The sequence below is a fragment of the Silurus meridionalis genome, chromosome 8 (genome assembly GCF_014805685.1).
Source record: "Silurus meridionalis isolate SWU-2019-XX chromosome 8, ASM1480568v1, whole genome shotgun sequence".
In the NCBI taxonomy this organism is placed as follows: domain Eukaryota; kingdom Metazoa; phylum Chordata; class Actinopteri; order Siluriformes; family Siluridae; genus Silurus; species Silurus meridionalis.
The window spans coordinates 20,308,172-20,331,870 of NC_060891.1; the positions used below are offsets into that span (position 1 = coordinate 20,308,172).

General features: G+C 38.1%; 1 protein-coding gene across 4 annotated transcripts in view; it reads right to left on the reverse strand.

Moving 5' to 3' along the window:
* myt1lb (myelin transcription factor 1-like, b) overlaps positions 1-22,835 on the reverse strand; it is a 105,281-nt gene extending 82,446 nt beyond the window's left edge. Inside the window, exons 1-2 of one of the 4 annotated variants that reach the window (XM_046855948.1) lie at positions 22,586-22,835; positions 21,905-22,057 (exon numbers count right to left, since the gene is read on the reverse strand). The gene's annotated coding sequence lies outside the window, so the exon portion shown is untranslated. Of the gene's footprint in view, positions 1-21,904; positions 22,411-22,585 lie in introns of those variants that run through there. The other 3 variants (XM_046855947.1, XM_046855949.1, XM_046855951.1) reach the window with 3 other exon arrangements.
* Between the last annotated feature and the right edge of the window lie 864 nt (positions 22,836-23,699).

Below are 23,699 nucleotides of genomic sequence, written 5' to 3' on the forward strand. Positions count from 1 at the left end.
CTGAGCAGGGCACAGATACACAAGGCACACAACAAGCAGACACAAAACATTGTTTATACAGCTTGTAAACCTTGGCTTGGCATTGATTGCAAAGTGTCATTTACCATGCACCAAATGAGTGCACTTTGATCACAAAGTAGATTTCAAATCAAATCAAATTTTATTTGTCTATAGTAACATTTTGTAGTAAGCTAACAGATGATTATATAAATATTTGCTTAAATATTTAAAATCTGTAGTACTGTAGTACTATGTTTACAGCATGAAAACTACCTGTAAAGTGTCCTTAAATGTGGAAAAAACAATACTGGACATACTTTCTGCTACATGCATTATTACTTTTTAATTTTTTCATGGAATTTACATTCAATACACTGGTTCCAAGTATGGTCGAAGGATGATTTAAATGTGTCAAAATAACTGTATTAAATAATCCTTCAAATATTCAGCCAAAATGAAATGCATTTAATCAATCAGACCCTGTAAATAATTTGAACAATGCACTCCTGGGCAAAAATAACTAGAAATAAATAAATGCACTCCTGAAGACCTTCTGTGTCCGCATTTTCATTCAGTGAACTGTTTGGAAACAAGCTAGAAACAAAAGTGTACTACTCTTACTTATTAAAATGTCTGATGATGTCTGTTTGACAGCTGTTTGTCTGCAAGTTTATCCAAAAGCCTAAGAATGTTAACAGAACCAAAGGGAAAACCTGTCCTATTCTAAGTTTATCTATTTGGTTCATTCTTGTTAATATCTTTTCCAAATGTTCTTAAGACTGCTAAGTTTTAAATGTTGGTATTTTTGGCTTGTCAGTGTAAATATTTGATATCCTGTCAACTGTGTCAGCAATGTCATGCACAAAACACAAAGAAGATTGGAATAGATTGTGTTGATCTATGCTAATTGCATATTGGAAAGAAAACGTCTTTAAAAAGAAAGCAAGAAAGCAACATACTGTACTGTGTTAAGATATTCAACTTTGCATGGTTTATGTGACTTTAATTACAATATCTTCTACAAGTTATAGATTACTGATGATCTACCCAATCTTATGTTTTAAAAACTGACACAAATTTTTATGTATGTAAATATAAAAACCCACTTATTTTCCACAGTGACTCTGACACTGACAACCCAGTAGAGAGGGAAAAAAGCAGTCATTATGAAAGGTCGGTGTGAATTAATGAGTAAAACTGTTTTGTTCTCACATAGCAGAGGTAAAAGCATTAGGGACTACCTGGTGCGAGCAGATACATTTGTCCAACCTAAGAAAAAGAAGGGATATCTGGATGAGGTGACTGCTTTTTTAATCCTCTGTGAATGTATGGCATGTGGAAAGGTTTTTAAAAACAGATGACGTTTATCTGTTTCATCTACTCGAAACAGAAACATTAAGCAATTGTTTACTGGTTTAAGAAAGAAAGCAAGTATTAAAAATGTCAAATGATAGTGTAGATATCTTGTACATGCAGTTTGCGTTTTATTTAAAAAAGAAGAACTACGCAAGGAGAGACTTTGGTGGAGATTTTAGTCATATGGTATTTCAGGCTCAATGTATATCCTGTAATAGCTCTTATTGTGTAGAAAATATATACTATATGGAGAAAATTTTATCGACATCCCGTTCCACATTAAGTCCCTATTTGCTGTTATAATAACCTCCACACCTTTAGGAAAATGTTCCACTGCATTTTGGAGTGGAGATTTGTGCTCATATAGTCTCAAGGGTATTTCAATTTACCACAAAGGTGTTCTTTATGTTTGAGGTCAGATCTTTATTGCAGGCCACTCAAGATCTTCCTCTCCAACCAATGCAAACCATATCTTCATGGAGCTGGCTTTGTGCACAGAAGCATTGTCATGCTGGAACAGGTTTGAATCTCCTAGTTCAAGTGTAGAGAAAATGTAGTGCTACCACATCCAAAGACCTGTACAATTGTCTGCCTCCAACCTTGTGGTAAGAGTTTGAGTAAGAACTATAATTTACAGCTAACTCTATTTATATGCTAAATGTATACAAATGTATTTACAAATGTATGAGTCTTCCACATTGAACATTTGAACAAATACTTATTTCATAAAAATTCAAGGGGGGTCTTATACTATTTCATACAGATTTCAGAGTTATTTACACTGTTAAAGAGTTGTATTCTCATGCTAAACATGGCTAAAGTTTCAAAACAACAATTTGGAGTATTTCTGTGCAAATTACATTCCTCCTAGGTTCATATAAGCTTTGGAAGGTTTTTTTTTCAAGTATGGGAATTCCTTGCATGTGCACTTCTCCCAAAACACACTAACCAGAGAGAGAGAGAGAGAGAGAGAGAGAGAGAGAGAGAGAGAGAGAGAGAAAGAGCACACCATCAACTTGCCTTCATTTGCTTACAGAATCGTCGGCTGCACAGGGCTTGCTCGAGAAGAATATCTCCAAAGAAGTGTGTTTTGTTAATGAGGAACTGAGAACCTTGTTTATTACTTACCATATAGACACGTCCTGCTGTAGTCGTTGTTGCTGCAGTTTTACAGTTTTAGATTTGGGATGTGATTCTGGATCAGATATAAACAGCTGGATCTGATTGTTAGCCATATATTATTTAAGACTATTTTCTATTTCTGTTTTATTTATAGTGATGTCACAGCTTGCAGATGATCGTTATTCATAAGCTGCACATGCTCGCAACTCTTTAGCTCTGCCTCCAGGAACTCCAGAGAAGCGTAAAGCTTTCTTTTATAAATATGATCAAACTAAACACTATTTAGAGATATGAAGGATGCAGTACTATCCTATAGGTACTCAAGATTAACATGAGATTGGCCAAAACTGTGTTTGTTATATTCCCTTTAAACATCAAAAGAAATTAATAGAAAATAATACTGCAAAAATCATATTACTACAATAAGTGAACTCACACTGGGTACATTTTAGTGCTGATGTGAAGTGTACATTATAAAGTGTCCAAACTAAGAGGCTTTTAATAATGGACCTGTCCAAGACTTTAGATCAGAACGTCTTTGTGCATCTTACATGCAAATGCCTGTTACACAGTTATTTCAAAACAAAACAAAAAATCTCTTTATCCTGGTTCACAATAACATCAAACTCTGACACAATAATTATAGTCCTGATTTAGTTTTTAATTGTGGTTATTAATTGTGATTAATACGTCATTGTTTTTCCTACTATTGCAATTTACAGTACAGGTGCTGTATAATTATTGATGATATTGATAATGATTTTGTTTATTTAACTGAAAGTCAAGCATATTTTAGGTTGATTGTACAAACAGGATTGGGTTTGATCATTTACAAATTGAAAATAAAAATATGAAATGATATTCCTAGTGCATTAAACTAACACAAAAAAAGAAAATGTAAAAGAGACCTGGTATCCTGACATCTATTTATCACAGTCTTCTATATCATACGTCCAATTGAGATGTTTGTTTTAGTTTGTTCTATTTTTGCTTTTGTGAGGATGTTTTTTTTGTTATTTCTTTTGGTCTGCTTTATTTGACTTTTTTTGTTTGCAGTGTTTGGTTTCACTTTGTTTTTTATTTGTTTTACTATACTTTCTTATTGTTTGATTTTGTTTTTTCGTTGTTTTCCTTTTTCATGTTTTCATTTGTTTCAGTTTGCTTTGGTAAAAATGTTGTTTTGTTTTGTTTTGCTTTTGTATCAAGAATGATTTAATTAGTCAAATGATTGCCTTCACAGATTACTACTAATACAGATTCATCAGTTAATGTGAAATAAACAATTGTACATTCATTAAAATTTCCATCTCTTGCCGCATACATTGCATATTATTTATTTTTTCAGTTTTGCGCAGTAGCACATCTACCCCCGGTGCAATTGCTAAGATGCCACTTAAAAATGAGACAGAATAAAGCATTTACAAGACTTAAGTGCACCTCGTGCGGTCAATAAAAAAACTCACTGAGCGCAGAAATCTGTGAAGGTGTTAAACACAGGCTGGCATCTAAAGAGGTGTGATGGTAGAACAGCATCAGTTTGGGCTCATAAACAGACTGAGCATCTCAGACAGATGGGCATCTTGCCTATTTTTCGAGTAAGTGAATTAGATGGGCATCAAGCCCACCTGCAAGCACCGGAGACAAACAAAGACACAAAGACACATATGTGATAGTCTTATCTTTGGCTAATGCTCCAGTCTATGGGGATAATTCTACAGAATGTGGACTGGATAACAACTAAACGCAAGCATGAATGCATTTCTAATTTTCTTTTTTCTTTTTTTTTTTAATGCACAGCCATAAAGTGTGTAAAGATAATATAATAAGAATGTATTTTTATCTCCAGGCACCATCAGTAGCTCACAGTAAGAGCACGAGCAAGCCTGTTGAAAAGCATCATTAGCTGGTATTAAATCTCTTGCTTGCTGTTGTGCATAGGATTTTTGGTCATGTGGTCTATAGCTCATTTGCATGTACGTGTGTGTGTGTGTGTGTGTGTGTGTGTGTGTGTGTGTGTGTGTGTGTATAGGTGTGTGTGTGTCAGTGTGTGCGCGACTGGGCTCAGGTGGGAAGCAGACTCTTGAGAAAGTGAGCAGATGGCTGCATGAAGAAGTCCCATGCCCCGCAGCAAAGCTTCCTACACACAAGACCACACACGCTAAAACACACGTCTATCTCCAAACTCCTGAATATATATATATATATATATATATATATATATATATATATATATATATATATATATATATATATATATATACACCTCCTTAAACTGACCACATCTACTACACGATAGATTGCATATTCTGGCTTTGAAATCTGATTTCTCCTCATCATATCATGTTACACAATTATAGCCATATGTCTCTTGATCAAAAAACCATAAAAAAACAGCTGTGTGCATGTAAAACCTCTCTCTCTCTCTCTCTCTCTCTCTCTCTCTCTCTCTCTCTCTCTCTCTTTCTCTTTCTGCATCCTGCTGTTTTTCCTAAAGGTGGAACAGCAGACAGGACAACCATTCCCTTGACAAACACACACACACACACACACACACACACACACACACACACACACACACACACACATACACAAACACATCATACTCCTATTCGTTTAAAACTACACAGACTTTCCTTCTTTCCATTGGTTGTGGCCGCCTGCTCGAATTAAATATCTCACATGTCTCATGTCTTCTCGAGTTCCCCACATCTCCAAACATCTCCATGTGTCTCCACATATATCCTAACATCTCTTCACATCCCTTTATATCTGCAAACATTTCTGCACATCCCGTGACATCGCCATTCCTGCCACACCTTCTGATGTCTTTACATATCTCCACACATCTTCTTACATCTCCACACATCTACTCAAATCTTGTGAAGTCTGCATAGGTCTTTCAGCAAAGCTATTCCAATAGAATATCAGTATAATAAAATATGTTCTCTATAGTCAGAAAAGATATTTGATGCTCACAATTAGCAGTAGTTATTTATGTTATATGGTCTTATAGACTGAAAACTTGACACTGCCTCTGCTAAAGACCACTTACAGACTTGAGTGATGTAGCTGAGGTTGAGGAACTGTTCAGGAGTTGAATAAAATTATGTTCTTTGAATTTAAAAAAAAAAAATCTAGAGGCTGCTTTATATTTTACATTTGCGTGTGTGTTCCTGGTGCACTGTGACATAGTTGACAAAATGTACAGATTTTTTTTAAACAAAACAAAACTGTTCTAGACCACACCAACTTCTGGTAAGTGATGGTTGGGCAGCTGTAATATATGCTGGTTGACTTGGGAGCTCTGTATGTTCATTTTGTCGGCACTCCTCACCTCTCCAGCACACTTGCAGTTCACAGTTTTGCCACTCTTGCTTGCCCAAGTGTCTGGAGCAGAGCCTCCAGCCAAGTAAACAGCCCTGGGAAGGGCCACGATGCCCCATCAAAACAGCTTCAGCCTCAATTACGCCTCATCTCAATCATCCCCTCTTTCAGTCACACTCGCTCTCTCTCTCTTTCTCTCTCCCACTCTCTCCCTCACACACACACACACACACACACACACACACACACACACACACACACACATACCCTAGGAGCTTTCATGCAGGCTGAATGGAGTGCTGTTGTGCTGCTGCTTTGTGCCTAGGCTCCTATTATTGTTTCTATTACCAGTTTTGTTATCATACAGTTATAGATATCCCCCATCAACCCATCTTCCCCTGCACCCTTCCTGTCCCATTTTTGTTTCCCTGAGAAGCCTCCTGTAAATTTTCAACATGGAAATGCAGCTCCCTTTCCCAACCTAGTTCTGATTCTATTTGTTGGTAAAATCCAAATGTCGTCGAAGACAAACGAGCCTTTCTAAATCACATACTGAAATCAAGTGTTTTGATTGCCATAGCATAAAAGATCTTCCAGTTCCTTTGTCCCTACTGAAAGGAGCAGGTAAACTAACATACACCGTGTCTATAATGAGACATAGGGTTTATCAAATTACGTATAATCGTGCTTAATGTGTGAAAAGAGGAAGCAGCCCGTGTGGGGATAATTTGCGTGTAATAATGATGGAGAATCCTACTGGCTGAGCTGGCACAAACGGGTTCTCTGGCAAACAGCATACTCTGAATTTTGTGTTTTGATTTCCACATAGATCACATACACTATAAGAGCATATGCTCATCTGGGGTCACTAGTTATTAGGTATAAATCCTCCGGTAATCACTGGCAGTGGTAATTTTCCAAAGGTACAATGACCCTGTAAAAAAATAAAAAAATAAATCTCTTGGCTATGGTGTTTACTCTTCCACTCCTGCATGGAGATAAAACAGAGCCACATCCCTCAGTAATCCCTTCAGAGGATCCTCTTTGCTCATTAAGCCTGCCTTTGAAAATGTGGAAGCTCGCTCATACTCAGTGTCAAACCCACTGTCTGCTTCAGCTATTAAAGATGCAATCTGTGTTCTCTTTGTTTGCTTGCCTGTTTCTCTCTCTCTTTTGCCTTTGTCCAAATGTAGAGGTTGGTTGCCGTGCTTTGAAAACGTCGCTTCTCATCAGACGTACGACTTTGCGTGCCCCAAATTAGTATGCGTACCCAGGGTATGCCCTTTGAGCTGTTAGATGCCTGGGAGGCAGAATAGCAAAAATCAAAAAACAGGGACTGGCACTGCCTTCAATCATGCCACAGAGTGCCAGTCACACTTTAGCACGGAAGGAGTTAATTGTTATATACGCACATCTGTCTTTCTCTTTGTTTTCTCTTTCAGTAATGGTTATAGCAAGCTGCAATTATGAGTCTCCAACAGACGACTGGAGAATATGAGTCGAGCAGATTGGTGCCAAGGTTTCTGTGTTTCTGCCAGCTCACCCTTAGGGTAAATAGGGCATCGGGGGCAGGAGGTTGGCACCAATCAGCCACATAAATCCCCTCCACCAGAGACAAAGGCAACACAAGGGAGTCCTCATCAGTCTTTGTTTATGGGGTTAGCATCATCTTAGCAGGGCCAACTATAAAGATTTTGCAGAGAGAATAAAACTGGTCATGGAATGTGAGCAATACACACATTCTTTTATGAAATAGTTTATATCATGAATCAATACAGACCAAAACCACTACCAGTGCAGTCTTAGATGAGACTGAAATGGTGTACCATTTGAGCAATGACTCAGAGTAGCTGTCCAAGGTCCTTAAATCACCAACTATTTTGCCGTTAAAGATTCCAAGGACTTCTTTAGTCCTGGATTCACTCCACTGCCATGGCATGAATGTAATCTTATTTAAAGCATTCATCTGTTCATTGGGTACAAATAAACAGTAACCGCTCTCATAGTGCACTATGACTTACAGATCAAGAGTCCCTGAACCAACACTGACACCATTGCTGAGGCATTAGACTAAAAATTGAAAACTAATAGCAAAGCAACACAAAATATCTTTCAAATTAATTTCAAATTAAAATTATGACATTCCAATCTCTGAAAAAGGTTGACTTACTTTTTTTATTGTGGTGGTTCGGTCAAGCACCTTTTGTGCAGTCGGTGTGTATCTATTACATAACAATGTGATTTATGTCATTTATATTTACATTATTGCAATTTAAATAATTTATTTAAAATAATTTAAGTAATTAGGCGCCCCATTAAGCTGCTACCTTTTGATTGGGACAAATTCTGCCCCAAATTGCTGCCTGTCTAGAAAGCTATAAATTATAATACACTGTTACTCTTATTTAGCATCTAAATGAAATCCCACACCACTGCTCACACATGGGAAGATCCCAGCACCTGCTATATCAGAAAAACAAATAAGTACTATTGAAGCCAGTGACAAGTATTCCACCACAATACAGTATGAGGCATTGCGGTGGAGTCTCTGTTTAATCCAATAATGATCGCACAGACAGCAAGTGGAGAGAACACATCATTGCCATTCAGCGAGGATGGACGGCATCCATGGATGCTCCCTTTCCTTCTTTTCCTCCATTCTGAATGAGCGACAGATGATTGTGGCTTGCCATCACAGTCATTTTAATCAGTCTTTTCACACTTCATCAGGAATTCATTGCTCGTCTTTAAAAACATTGTTTCTGTCTATTATCAGCAGAGAACATAACGCTTCATTATACATGCAGAGCAGCTCTGCTTATTCATGTGAGTCTGGATGAGATGGTAAGGACTTGAGGCTTCGGCACACTCACACACAATCACACATGCAGGCATACACAGAGTCACACACAGACATGTTCACATATTCTGCCACAGTAAGGCAAGAATAATATTTTATTTAAAGATGGCACTTATCCGAAACTTAACAACTTGTATTAGGCCAATGGCAACAAAAAAATTTGACAAAAAATGTAATAAAATAAAAATCACTTTTTTTTAGGATTGATACTGATCATTAAAAAACCTGCTTTTTATACAAGTCAGGTTTTTAATGAAAAAATGTTGCTGTTTCAGTACTGATTCATTGTAATGCTTATTATTTCTATATTAATTTAAAGCAGATGGGTGCCAATATGATCTGCAGCAGAAGAAATCCATTGTTTCATGCTATCCTTACATTTAATTTATTACAAATTAAAATGATTCATTCCAGATTGTTGAAAATTTTAGAATGGAAATGGGGAAGATAAACACATTTACCTGGATTGTGCATATAGATAGGACTGTATAACAAACTCTTGAAACATAAGATAAAACCTTAATGTATATTTTTAAAGCATTCTGCTGTATGATTGTATTGCATGCTGACCTAACTCACAATCAGAGCCCATGGAGGAATCAAGAGGTCACTGCAGAGGCCAGACTTTGAATCATACAGACAGAGAGAGCGAGAGAGAGCTAGAGAGAGAGAGAGAGAGAGAAAGCGAGAGAGACATAGAGAGAGAGTGTCATTTAGTATTAGCTCTTGACAGACACACTCTGTGTGACAGGTGTGGCCCTGCAGTCACGCAAGCCATGCAGGCTAAAGCGGAGCAACACAGCACCATGCACATGATTGACACTTACAGCCAGCCAACACCAGCAGTACCAGAGGGTGGAACCACATCCTCCACTGCCTCCACCATCGCAGTGTCACAGCAGAAGCAGTCAGCTATAAAATGCATTTGTACAGGACGGGTAGTCTACAAAATGCCTGAATACAACAAGACCGGGGTCTCTAATCTAGGCCACAATGCATTGTGTATGTATCTCAAGATACTTGATCATTTAGACTTGAGGACAAAAAAAAGGTCCTTGAAGATAAATGAACAAGCTATATGTAATGATACACCAAAGATGGGTGACATTTGGTACAAAAGTCTCAAGATTTGTCTACACTGAGTGGCAAAGGACAGTAAAATACAGAAATATATATATCAGGAAAATGTTTGGTGATATAATTTGTTTGCATATGAAAATTATATCTTCTTAAATCACAGTATTGAATCTTCAATGCTGTGAATTTGACAACAGTAAACTCTCAACTGTTTTGCTTTCTCAAATCTGATTGGTCAAAAGGTGTTTTTTCCATAACTGAATATCTGACAGTAGTTCTGGCTGCAGGGCAAATCATAAACAGATTGTTAAAACAGTTTAGTTAATAAAAAAAGGTTGATAACAGTGAAGCGTTTATTTAACATAGTTATTTAACATTTGCGAAAGGAGTCTCCAGTGGCAGAGATTTCTGAAACAGAAAGGATGTCAAAACATATTATTCTTGGTACATAGAGGGAGGCGTCTTTCCTGCTCACCCCTTTCTGTCTCTATGTCAGTATCTGTCTGTGCATCTGAGTCTTCTGCATTTTCTTTCACTTCTATAACATCAAATTCATCCTTATCTGTATCATCATCTGACAGCTTCAAATCTGATATGACCTCAACTATGACTTGCATAAAGTCGCTTTCCTGCTTTATAACATGAAGTCATTAAGTACATTAGTAGGGTCCTGGTATCCACTAGAATTGACATTCATAAAAAGGCTAATATTCTAAAACACAATAAAAAACAATTTCACTGCATTCAGAACTACGGTGCATCGGGAAAGAATTTACAGTGCTTCACTTTTTCCACAATTTGTTATGTTACAGCCTTATTCCAAAATGGAATAAATTCATTATTTTCCTCAAAGTCCTACAAACAATACCCCATAATGACAATGTTTAAGAAGTTTGTGTGAAATCTTTGCAAATTTATTTAAAATAAAAATGAAAAAATTACATTCCACTGTTCATCTTTTAGATGTTTCTCAAACTGGAGTGGAGTCCACCTGTGGTAAATTCAGTTGATTGGACATGATTTGGAAAAGCACAAACCTGTCTATATAAGGTCTCACAGATAGTGTCAGAGCACAAACTTAGCCATTAAGCTTCCGCGTTTCGCTGTGGAGAGAGGAGAACCTTCCAGAATAACAACCATCTCTGCAGCACTCCACAATTGGTAGAGTGGCCAGATTGTCACCACTCCTAAGTAAAAGGCACATGTCTGCCCAACTGGAGTTTGCCAAAAGGCACATGAAGGACTCTCAGATCATGAGAAAAAAAGATTGAACTCTTTGGCCTGTATGCCATGTGTCATGTCTGGAGGAAACCAGGCACCGCTCATTGCCTGGCCAAAACCATCCCTACAGTGAAGCATGGTGGTGGTAGCATAATGCTGTGGGGATGTTTTTCAGCTGCAGGAACTGATAGACTAGTCTGGATCAAGAGAAAAATAAATAGAGCTTTACAGAGACATCCTTGTGTTCTGCTCCAAAATGCTCTAGACCTCAGACTGTGGCGACGGTTCATCTTTCAACAAGACAACAACCCTAAGCACACAGCCAAGATAACAAAGGAGTGACTACGGGACGACTCTGTGAATGTCCTTGAGTAGCCCAGCCAGAGCCCAGACTTGAACCTGATTGAACATCTCTGGAGAGATCTGAAAATGGCTGTGCACCGACGCTCCTCATTCAACCCGATGGAGCTTGAGAGGTTCTGCAAAGAAGAATGGGAGAAACTGCCCAAACATATGTGTGTGCTAAGCTTGTAGCATCATACTCAAAAAGACTTGAGGCACTTCAACAAAGTATTGAGCAAAAGCTGTGAATGCTTATGTACATGTGATTTCTTTCTATTTTTATTATAAATTTACAAAGATTTCAAAAAAAAACTTCTTTCACATTGTCATTATGGGGTATTGTTTGTAAAACTATAAGGGAAATAATGAATTTAATAATTTTTAATAAGGTTGTAACATAAAATATGGAAAAAGTAAAGCATTGTGAATACTTTCTAGGTGCACTGTAATTTTTTTATCCTGATTTTCCATTAAGCAATCATATATGTTATAATAATTGTAGAATAACTAATTAACCAAATAAATAACTAAACCTAGAGGTAAAAATGTAACTTTTTTTTCCAGTAAATTGTGTTTTTTCTATGCTAGCAGTGTAAAAAGTTGTTCCAAGCATTTCGACCTATCCTATGACATATTACTAAAAATCCCAGGATGTCCTCTGTAAGGTTCAGCAGGATTTGACAAAGTAGCTTAGAAAAGTATAAAGACATGCATGAAAGCAGAAAGTCCACAACAGACAACACAAGTCAATATACAGGTCTCAGAAAGTTATTGCCAGATCACTCTAGCATCATATGTGATTTCAGGTCATGCTGTTTTTGAAAAATTTTCAGATTCATTAACAGCATGCCTGCTGTGTTTTATTCCCTATGTATTATTTGGTCTTATGTTGTTTTATCTCATGATTGCTAATTAAATAGGGTTAGACGATTCTTTAGTTCAAGCTCTAAATACATAAAATGCGTTTTTTCTATAGCTTGTTATACCTGATATATCTGTTAGCACAATTTCTGTGTCACCACTTTTTCATGTTATTCATGAGGAGGCAATGATCATGACTACACAGCACACATTTCAAGGTTAAAAAGATTTAGTCAGTGCCCCATCAACCCATTATATACACCAACACCTGAGAGCAGAGTGCCGGGGGATGTCTCACCAGAATCCTGAGTACAAAACAACTAAACCCTGAAATCAGAAATGGCTTTAAGGGATTGTTTTACTACCATTAGTAAAGGAAAAAACAAACAAACAAGGGATTGTAAAATATTGTTCAAGCATTACTTGCTGAAGACACCGATATGAAATATTCATTAAAAGCATCTATGTATCTATAGGTGGTGCAGAAAACATCAAAGACACAGGGCTTTAATCAAATGTAAACCTTCTAGGGCTTCCATTTGCTCAGAAGGAACCTCCACATTATTCAAAACTCACAGCACCCACTACCTAACACATCTGGCTTTGCATTTCTGCAAACATATGCCAAGCAGTAATGAGCTCTAAAACGCCAACATTACTTATAATGTCAAAACTATACGAATGGGAGATTCTGTGTTTTTTTCTTTGCACCAAGCCTGGCTTCCTTGCCCTGAAAATGTAGTGTGTCAACAATTATTTTGTACTTAATTCTCTCCTTGCAAAATTAACCACCTATTCCTGTTTGTAACGGCTGCCATTTTTTGTCCATAAAACTCTTAACACAGGGTGCAATTTCTCAACATTTGGCTCAGGCGGCGGAATGATTAGTGTCTTACACAAGACGGAAATAAGCTCGCCACGCTTTGCTGTACTGAGCTATTTTGGAACAGGAAACGTTGGGCAGCGCTAAAGTAACTGGGTCAGAGCAGAGCGGGAGAGCACCTTTAGCTCGGTTTGGGCAGAGAGGATATAGAGAATGGACAGATCATGCAAACTGCTTAGCAGCATATCGAAGACTAGATAGAATTACACAAAATGGCTGAAAGTTGAATAAATAGTGGAGAGCTACTTTCATGCACAGAAGCAATGTGAATTCTTACTTTTTTTTTGTCTGTGTTGTTTAAATGGGGTGTTGCATCAAATTTCTTTTGGGGCTACAGGGCAAACAAAAGGGCTGACTGAGTAGAGGTGGAGTGTGCAATGGGAGTGTGATGGAGGACAGCGGAAGCTCCTGTAAGTAGGGCAATTCCGGCCTGCACCTGGCGGGCTCACCCTCCTCCTGCAAAAACCGCTGACGCCGCACCCTTGGCTCGCTATTTCGTCTCCATGCCTCTCGCTCTGTCTGCTTTGGGCTTATTTTGGTACTTGATATTTGCTTTGTATGAATGCCCTGTGTGTATATATAAGATTACTTCCTCTGTGCAAGTAATTGTGTTACCGTATGATATCCTTTATGCAATCTGCCATCTACTCCAGACAGAAGATAGTGTTTGTGAAGCCTGTCAAGAGTGCACAGTGAAAGCGTGGTGCGGAAGGTGCAAACGTCTCTGTTTTTTTTTTTTTTTAAGTTGTGTATTTCTGTGCTCAGGTCAACAGTCAGAAGAGCTGACTCAGTGAGAGAGGGCAGAACATGAGCCCTTACTGCCCTGGAGGGAAGCGATAAACTGATTCATTAGCTGGCCTTATGACAAAGCACCTGCTTACACCTTTCTGTCTGGACACTGCAGGTCATCTAGGGCAGCCTGAGATGCCTGTACAAAACACATACACATTCTCCATGCAGTCTCCATGCAAGCACATTAATTGTCTAATTAGGCAAAGGTTTGACTTGGACTGTTCTCATGCTTCAGAAGCTTAATCATCACACACTGGGTTGTCAACTTTCAACAATATCTAAGCATCTAATTTGCAAAAAATAAAATAAAGCATAAAGTAGGCATTTTCTTAGTCCACAGCGAAAGAGTCCCTGAATTGAGGCCCGGTGATTGCGGTCACCCAGGTGGCAAATGAGTCACTTTAACAAATGTCAAAATGCAGCTGTCAAAACTCCCTGAAAGGCAAATGAAAAGAGCAGAAATGAATCAATATCTAAAAGTAATCCTTTTCGTACCTAGCCGGTCATTCTCGCCTGCAACAACAACAGCAACAAAAAAAGTTTTGACAGTGAAAAGATGTGCAATCAACAATAAAAATGCTCCACTTATTGTTGTCAACGTTTGGAATGTTTCATTCATCCAAATGTTCAGCGTTAGATCCAAAATGAAACAGCTTCACCTTGATTGGACGAAGGAACACAAGTAACATTTATTATCGATAACAGCCAGTTTGATGCCGCCAAAGTACAGAGATCTTTTTTTAACAATAAAACTATTTGTAATATCGACCACCTGCAATTTCTGCAACATTTGCCTCAATCTCTGTAAGACCCAACGTAACTGAACATACAAATCAATCCAGACAGCCAACATCGTGTCTGACTGCTTTGATTTTTTAAGCATTTATTGTATTCAGGTTTATGGTTTGCAGCGCTTCTGCTTCATGTAATTTGAGTATAGATTTCATTTTGCACAAAATATCCACCATCTTTTTCAGAAAGTGAATTATGATTGTTTTATTTTTTTTTGCAAACTGCATCAAGTGGTCTCGTGTCCAGGCTTCCGTCCAGTGTCACTTGCCATTATCAATTATCCGTTAGGCAGTGAAGTATTCTGACAATATTGCAGGAATGTGACCGGAACATTTTACACTGATTTAAACAGACAAATCTGATTTAAAGAGCAGGCATAAATAAGAGACACGCGCCCTCACCAATGTGCCTGATGAATAATGGATGTGTGTTTTGTAATCATTTTCCAATATTGCACTGCTTTCCTCAGCTCTGCTTGGGGAGGATTATTTTTGCCTCCGCTTCACTTTGTATCTCCTTCACTCGAGCTTTTTCCTCAATGCCGAGACACGTAGCACAAATGTCATCGACACCAAAACGCGGAGGTTAAAAAATCCAGCTGGGAGTTTTAAATGAGGATTTCTAAAGAATCCTGTGATGTCTTTATGGCTTTCACGGGTACCTTCTTACCCTCTGGAGGGTGTGGATGGATGGGGGAAAAAAAAGAAATAAAGGAGTGTAGAACTAATATAATAGACAAGTCTGTTTCAGCAATTGTAGATGAAGATGGCGGTGCCAGTGTCTGAGCTGAGTGCTAATGACAGATGTCAGTACGTGTGAGGCTGGCAGGAGAGAAGCCGAAGGCTGCATGCCATGCTCATGATGTGGTGATAATAGGGGCTGCAGGTCACATGACTTTTTACCGGGGTTTTGTGCTCCCAGCTTGCGATAACAACTCTGGATGTGAAAAATCCTTGATACAAAAACACAGTTTGAAATAAGGCTAACTGGCTAAAATAGATCAGCAATCTTTCTAACTAAAAGACACATCCATTAGAGAAAAATAACCTACATTTTGATATGTACGTCTTTTTCACGTGATTTATATATATATATATATATATATATATATATATATATATATATATATATATATATATATATATATATATATATATATATGCATTAAAATATTCGGAAAATCCCAAGTGAATAAAACAGCATTTAAGCTACATTTAAAAATGTTTTAAAAAATTAAATGAAAATAAATGTATTTAATAAAAAAAAGCTTGATAGTGAATATCTCAACAATATAAATAAAATCGCAAAAACATAATGTAAAAAAACTCATCATATGTAAAAATTCTAATGTAATTATTAAACAAAAAATATTAAAAATACATTTATCACAGATAAACACAAAAATTGTAATAGATGTTAAAAATGGATAAATAGTGTAATAATCATGGAACAGGTTAAAATAAAATGAAAAACAAAAGTGTGTAAAACACTGAAAAAGAGATACAAAAAATAACTGTGTAAAATTTATATGTGAATAAAAATAAATCATATGTTAACAATATTACAATAAGAAATATACAATTTCTAAATGAAAATTAAATAACAAAAAATATAAACATGGAAAAAGAAATGTGGAAAGAAAATCCCCAATTTTTTGTTTATGTAAAAATGTAAAAGGAAATATGTGCAAGTAAAAATAAAAATAAGAATTGCCCCGAATGTAAGGAATCATAATGAGCATAACAAATCATATCATGGCAAAAAGCATTGTTTGCATGGGTAGAAGAACATACAATGAAATGAAGATCAGCATCATCACTGATTAAGAAGAAGGTTATACTTATTAAAATGCTCATATCATGTTAACGTTTGTGGATCTCAAACCAGTAAAAAACTTGATTCACCCTTCAGCACTCAGCTTTCAAACGGCAACAAATCGGATGTGAATCCCTCTGTTTTCCAGCACTGTGTAATGGGGAATGTGGTGAAAGCCAACACAGGTGAGCCCTGTGTGTGCTTGTGTGTGTGTGTGTGTGTGTGTGTGTGTGTGTGTGTGTGAGAGAGAGAGAGAGAGAGAGAGAGTGTGTGTGTGCAGAATGCCTGTGGGGGCTTGTTATGGCACAAGGTGAGAGCGGGTATTAATCAGCCTCCTCTCCGCTCTCTGCACTTCTTATTATAGCCCCGCGCCCAAGTCCAGATTGATTTTTAATTGTCCATGCCGTGTGGATATACATCATGTTTTTCCCTCCATAGAGTGGCATCAAGTCGACAGCTCTCTTTTGTTGAGGAAGAACAAATAGAGGAGAAGTTTTAAGGGTGTGCATGGAATGCATGGACTCAATCACTCATCTGGCCTTCACGCTTGGAAACCGATAAGTATCAGCGCCTGAGCTCGGATAACCCACTCCCTCCCACCGGAACAGTAAATATTGACACTCCATCATTTGAGTTTGAGGATTGAGCCTCCCTTGTTTCTCAGATTTAATGACTTGAAGTGCTCTACCATGTTTTGACTCAGGAACTCCAAACACTCTGTTATTTAAGGTTTCAAGAGACCTCAATCAATACACTACCAAATTCCACCATTTTCTTCTTTGTTAGGTTTGCGTTTGCGGTCCATTTATGCAATGCTTCCAATAAATGTCTCAGTTTTGCATCTACTCAATCCCAAAAGTGAACATCTTAACATCCCAACACACTTAGTACTGTTTGACTTGATAGTATACACTTATAGAAAAATTATTGATTTATAGTCACACCATACAAAGTGCGTGAACTCCAGACTGAGTCTAATTCCTCATGAGCCTTAAGGTTTTTCTTGCTATCATTCTCACTGGCTTGCCTATTATAAATCTAAATCTACACTAAGATTTCTATAGAGCGATTCTATTGTTGAAAGGACCATGCAAATAAAATGAAATTGAATTCGATGTTAATTGTGCCCTCTGCCTGCAGAAAAGGGCAGATGGACAGTAATCATATCCAAAACGCACTGGCCATTCGAAACTTTGTACAGTACACACTGGTTTTAAGTGGATAGCAGATAAGGAAACAGTAAAGAACACAGAGCGACAAGTATGGCTGTAAGCAAGACCACCCTTATGTTCAAGACCAGTACTATTATGGTTTAAGTCCAAATGAAAGTGATGTTTGAGACCAAATATCTAATTGCAATTCTTGGGTTACATTGTTCACTTGTAAGAGAGCAAGACCACATTTAGTACAACTAATACATAAAAAGGACACAAGTCCAAGTACAAATATTAATTTCCCTTTTTAATTTTGCAATTCATCTGAGAATAAACAATAATCCTTCATTCTGGACAATAGATCAAACTGGGTTACATCAATTTTAATTGGGCACTTGAAAGCCACTTATGCTTGGCCGAGACCAAAAACCACAGTTAGCGTGTCCAGTGTCCAGTGTCTAATATGGACAGAAGTCCAAGTACAAATGCCAATGAATCTGAGACAAATATGTCAATACAAAAACTCTCAAAACCAGGAGGGAAATCCAAGACTGGACTGTTTTTTTTATTTAGGTTCTACAGACCTTAGTCCAAGGACCTCTTGCAAATTGGTGAGCAAAGGCAAACATTTTTGCAAAGAATATGAGAATTTTTTCAAAGAAGATTTAGCATTTTTGCAAAATCAAAAACTGTCTGAAGAAGCCAAATCCATTCTGTGCACCTTGAAAAGTCACCCACAATGCACAGCCAATCTACATACATTCCCTGATGAGACTCGGATTAAACACAAATAGCTCCACTATAGCAGGGTCCTCTATAGGAATGTGTTATTGTGTAAGGCAGTGTTTCCTCCCTCAGTCTGTGTGTGTTATGACTGTAGTCCCCGAGTGCTACCTGAGACGGGAGGGTTTTTCCGGCACTCAGGTCACAGCGACAGAGGGCTATCCCTACATAATTTAATCACATTGCACTGTCTCCAGCATGACACACACTCAGCAGGTGCGAGTCGCTCTCCCATGCTCAACAAGAGCGTGAGATAAGCCTGTCATTTCAGCCAGAAGCAACCCGTTCTTACGCCTCAGACAGATCTGTTTAGCTACACATATAGATAAGGTCAAGTTTTCAATTGAATCTCCTGACTCTTACAGAAAACTTGAAATGTGCTGCCAGTCCTGTGGGATGTCCCATACCAAGATGCGTTAGTGATTAATGTTTAATTTGTATGAATTTCTATAAGCATGGTTGGATTTTGTTTGCGGCACAGAGCACATATCACTTTTTTTATTATTATTTATTATAAACAAAATTCATATAACATTTCAACCATATTAAGATGGCTTAGTTTCCACAATAAGGTCTAAAAATGGCCTCCATTAAATAAGCCAATAAATAAACATATTCAACTAAATAAAAAAATAAAAAAATAGTATCTTTTTAAAGATTTTGGATGTTAAATCCAATCTTCTTTTAGAAAAATGAGCCATGCCACTAGTCAGGTCTAAATAATGAACTACTCTAATAAAATAGATTTGCAATCATTTGCTGTAAACAATCCTCTGCCATTGCTAATTGCACAATTTTCTGCTGCTATGATTTTTACACAAACACAACTGATAACACTTTAGGTCGGAACTGTAGCATTAAAAAACAACCCCAAAGGATTCCAACATATTAAGTAAGTAAGCAACAATTACGGCAAAAAAAAAAAAAAACTTGTAGAAAAGCTTAATGTACAACCCAGTACTCGGTTTAATTCAAACTCAACAATAGTGTAACCTTTATGTACTTTAAATGTCTGTTAACTAAAACATCTGTCTTAAATATCTCATAGTATGTTCTTAGATTGAGGTGCAATATACAGTAAGTTCCTAATGAACAGAGAAACAGAAAACTGCTGTTATGGAGTCTATTTATATCACATAGCTGGATGCATGTTATTTGCAACACTACTGTTTTAGCACTTACACAGAGGTAATATTTTCACTTCAGCTTATTCTTATATGGTAAGAATGGAAATCAGACTGTTAGTTCCCTGCATTTCTTTTCTTTTCTTTTTTTTTTTTTTTTGCACATATCACAGTAAAATCCTGTAATTTCACAACATGAGTCGGGAAGGAATTCAACACAAATGTGCTAATTTCACTGTTTTGGATCAAGGCTTAAAGCCCCACCCACTTTGTTACAACCATGCTTTGTCAGTCATATATCCCTAAAAAATGTTTCTTTGATATATTAAAGCTTAATAACTTTTTAAATACATTAATCTGACTATACCCCCCCCACACACACACACACACTCATATTTATAACCAAATATATCTGTTTCTATATCTACCACCTTTAAGAAATCTTACACATTGATCTAAATTCCTATAATAAGGGTTTTCTAAGGAATAAGAAAATCCTGATATGTTATATGAAAAATATAATAATACATGGTACTGGTTCAACAATGAAGAAATTAGTGTTCCATACAATATAGTTCTGTACAACATATAGTGTTTTCAAAGTTACATACAATTGTACAAAAAGGATTTATAAATTTGTGTTTGTTCCAATAAAATAATACAAGGTATAACAGCATTATACTGGCAAAGACAGTTTTTTATATCTATTGTTTAAAAAATTTGCTTTAAAATTGCAAAAAGCATGTATCCATATACAAAAATACAACTGCAATCCAGTAACTATTATCCTTCAGTCCAAGAGCTTCTGTGTTTAATCAAACTTCAAAATGCAAAAAATGTAATCTCTGCTGCATGATTTGGTGCCTGAAATGACCGGTTTAAATATTTCACATAGTCCTAGGATAATTATACACACAGTGGTGCGAAAAACAAAAAACAACCAGTAAAAGAAAGGAACTTCTTGTTAATAAGAGAGGTCAGAGGATAATCATATTCAGACAAGTAGCTGACAAAGTCTATAGTAATACAAATACTAGCAGAAAAGTATTTCAGAACACATATCATGCGTGAAAAGAATAGACGACAAGAGCAAAAAACCTCAACAGATTTCAGTCCTCTCAGTCAAGAACAAGAAGCTACAGTAAGTACAGAACAAACAAAATTGGACATTGACTCTTCAACTTCCTATTTCCCACAAAAAAAAAAAGAGGCCGGTGTGCATATGAGGACGCAGCTGATTACTGATTCCAGTCGGTTTTCCCGCTGCCTCCAAGTGGTCCTGCTGCAAAGTTTATGATTTTCAATTCATCCTCCTAACAGAACCAAGCCTAGGACCTTTTCACACTGCAACCAAGTGCTTACCGCTTTCCCTGCACGGACCATTAGCACTCAGTAAAGTGCACTTTGTCTCATGGCCAGATTACAACACTTCACTTTACATCCTGCAGATTAAGTTACAAATATGAGTGAGTGCTGTTAGGAGATCAAGCTCGAGCACAACTTTACAGAGTTTACACAGAATCATAATTTGTGCTTAATCTGAGTTCACATATTGATAAGTTGCCAAACTTATAAAGACACTTATACAGAGTTATTCAGCACTTGTTTCTATGTTTTTTTGCAGCATTTTATTAACTTGATTATGTTTTTCTATTTTAGAATTTTTTTGCAATTTCAGAAAAAAGGAGACACAAACCCAAACCCAAAGAACTTGCAAATACGATTAAAAAAGCACATTAAATATCTTTAAAAACGTGGGGAACGTCTTCATCTTATACGTCAAAAACTGAGCCAGTCAGCGTCAATGTGGACAACCGTTCCTCTTTTAGAAAAGGCAGTGTTTACTTCCGAAAGTGTTTTATTTGCCCTCAGCCCTCCCATAAGCCTCCACATTGTGCACAGACATGTTGCCAACTCCCAAAGCAATAAAGGAATAATCAAAATCTGCCCCTGTTTGCACTGCAGGGACCAATAAGTGGCACACTGAAGCATACAGATGACACTGCTATGGTGACCTAGTGCACAAACATCAGCATGCCCAGAGAAGCTTCTGGAGAGAACGGCACAAAGAGCTGTGACCTGAGAACATCTTCTGCCAAGTTCACCCCTCTCTACAGCTCCCTACAGGCAAGAAAGTTGACGGAGTACAACGAGACTCAGACGTCAAGCAGAAAAGCGAGCTGGAAAGTGTAAGCAGTGTAGGAACACTAGCAGGACACAACCAGTGAACAGCTGTCAAAATGGTCTGTCTAAGAAAGAGAAAACCAGTAGAATCTATCCACAATTATGCTGGATTATATACAGTAGATGATATGCATGAGATCTTTAATGCAACACAAGACATTCGAGAAAGGATGCCAATGAACTGAGAACTCAAAAAGAAACTGAAAGGACCCACCAGTGATGAAACGGCGTCTTCGCTCAAACTTTTTGTTGTGATCGCCCCTGATTGTCTTTCCTCGCTGTTTTGGTCCAGAGTCGTCTTCTCTCACGCACGTTCTCGCCAGCACTCTTTCATTCAAAGCGCACGCTGGAAAGTTCCTTTCTCCTCCTGAATGCAAATCATTTTTTTAGGAGTTGAAAGCTGATGGGCGTGCAGGGAACAAGGATAGGGAGAGACAGAGACAGAGAGAGAGAGAGAGAGAGAGAGAGAGAATCAGGAGAGGGAAGCGAGAGATAATGGTTGAAGGCAGGCAACCAATGGGCCTGGAGCTGAGCAGAGGAGAGAGAGTGAAGGAGAGCGAGAGAAACAGAGGGAGAGATGGAGGAAGGGAGGGAGGGAAGAAGAAAAAAGAGAAGAAATGGAATGGGGGCAGCACCAATGAGGCGGAGCGAGGGAAAGCAAGGATAGAAGCCGCCACGGCAGAAACGATGCCACGGAAGAGAGCGGCAGACAGAGGGAGGGATGGAGAGAGAAAACGTGTGTGTGTGTGTGTGTGTGTCAGAGAGAGAGAGAGCGTGTGTGTGTGTGTGTGAGAGAGAGAGAGAGAGAGAGAGAGAGAGAGAGAGAGATGTGAGTCATAGCAGTTGCTTTGCTGAAGAGTTGAGCTTGTGCATGTGATGGAGGAGTGGAGCTTACCCTCAGCATCATGCCTCTCACATCCACAGCCTGCAGCTCTCCACCCATACACACACGGAGACAAAAGAAGAGTGGTGAAATAGAGGCTGGGGAAGAGCTCCGAGTCCAGAGACTTCTATCTTGTGTGTGTGTGTGTGTGTGTGTGTGTGTGTGTGTGTGTGTGTGTGTGTGTGTGTGTGTGTGTGAAAGATAACAGGAAAGCATGAGATAAGAAGGTAGTATATAAGTGAATTTCCCTTCTCTCTGTTCTACACTGAAATAGGTCTTCCCTGCTTTTGCTTCTTCTCTCTCTCTCTCTCTCTCTCTCTCTTTCTCGCTCTCTCTGTACAAATTCATGTGTTTGTGTGTGTGACAGAGCTGCAGACTGTCTGCCCTCGGCATCAGTGCCTCCCACAGGCCCTGTGGTCTCTGGAGCGGAGAGATTTGAGCGCATTCGTGACTGTGTGTGTGTGTGTGTGTGTGTGTGTGTATGCATGTTTCTGCGCTGCTGTATTTAACCTACTATCAGGGAATCTCGAACGCACCCTACACGAACAGAGCGAGACTCGGGTGCTGTGGCTTCTCAGCTCAAACCTGTGTGTAACCCTCGGCTGAACACGCAGAACAGCGGCGCTGCGCTCAGCCTGCCACAGCTAATTAATGTCCTCCCTCACTCTGGGCTTTGAACTCCGCCAAAGTAGCGCTGCTGTGAAGTCGAGAGATAACGGGCTTAAGAAGCAGCCAGTCCTCACTGCCAGGCCGTTTCCCTATGCTACAGAAAACCGATGAGTCCCTAAACAAAGACTAGAGCAAATCTTCACTCCGCACACAACACGGCTCATTACGGTCCGTGTGCATTAGTTTTGGGTTTATGCCTTATGCTTTTTCCAGGGCAAAAACGGAGACATGGAGACAATGAGCTGTCAGTGCTGGTTGCTTCAACTTTACCAAGTGTGAAGTCCCGATCTTTCTCTAATAGCTTGTTTAAATGGTTTACCTTGAGAGACCAATTAGACAACAATGTCCAGGCATGATATAATTCAGGGCGATGCAACGTCCCATCAGTGGTTTTCAATAAAATTAATTATAGGTCAGCCAATAGAGAACATCTTGACATTTTCCACACAGAATGCTA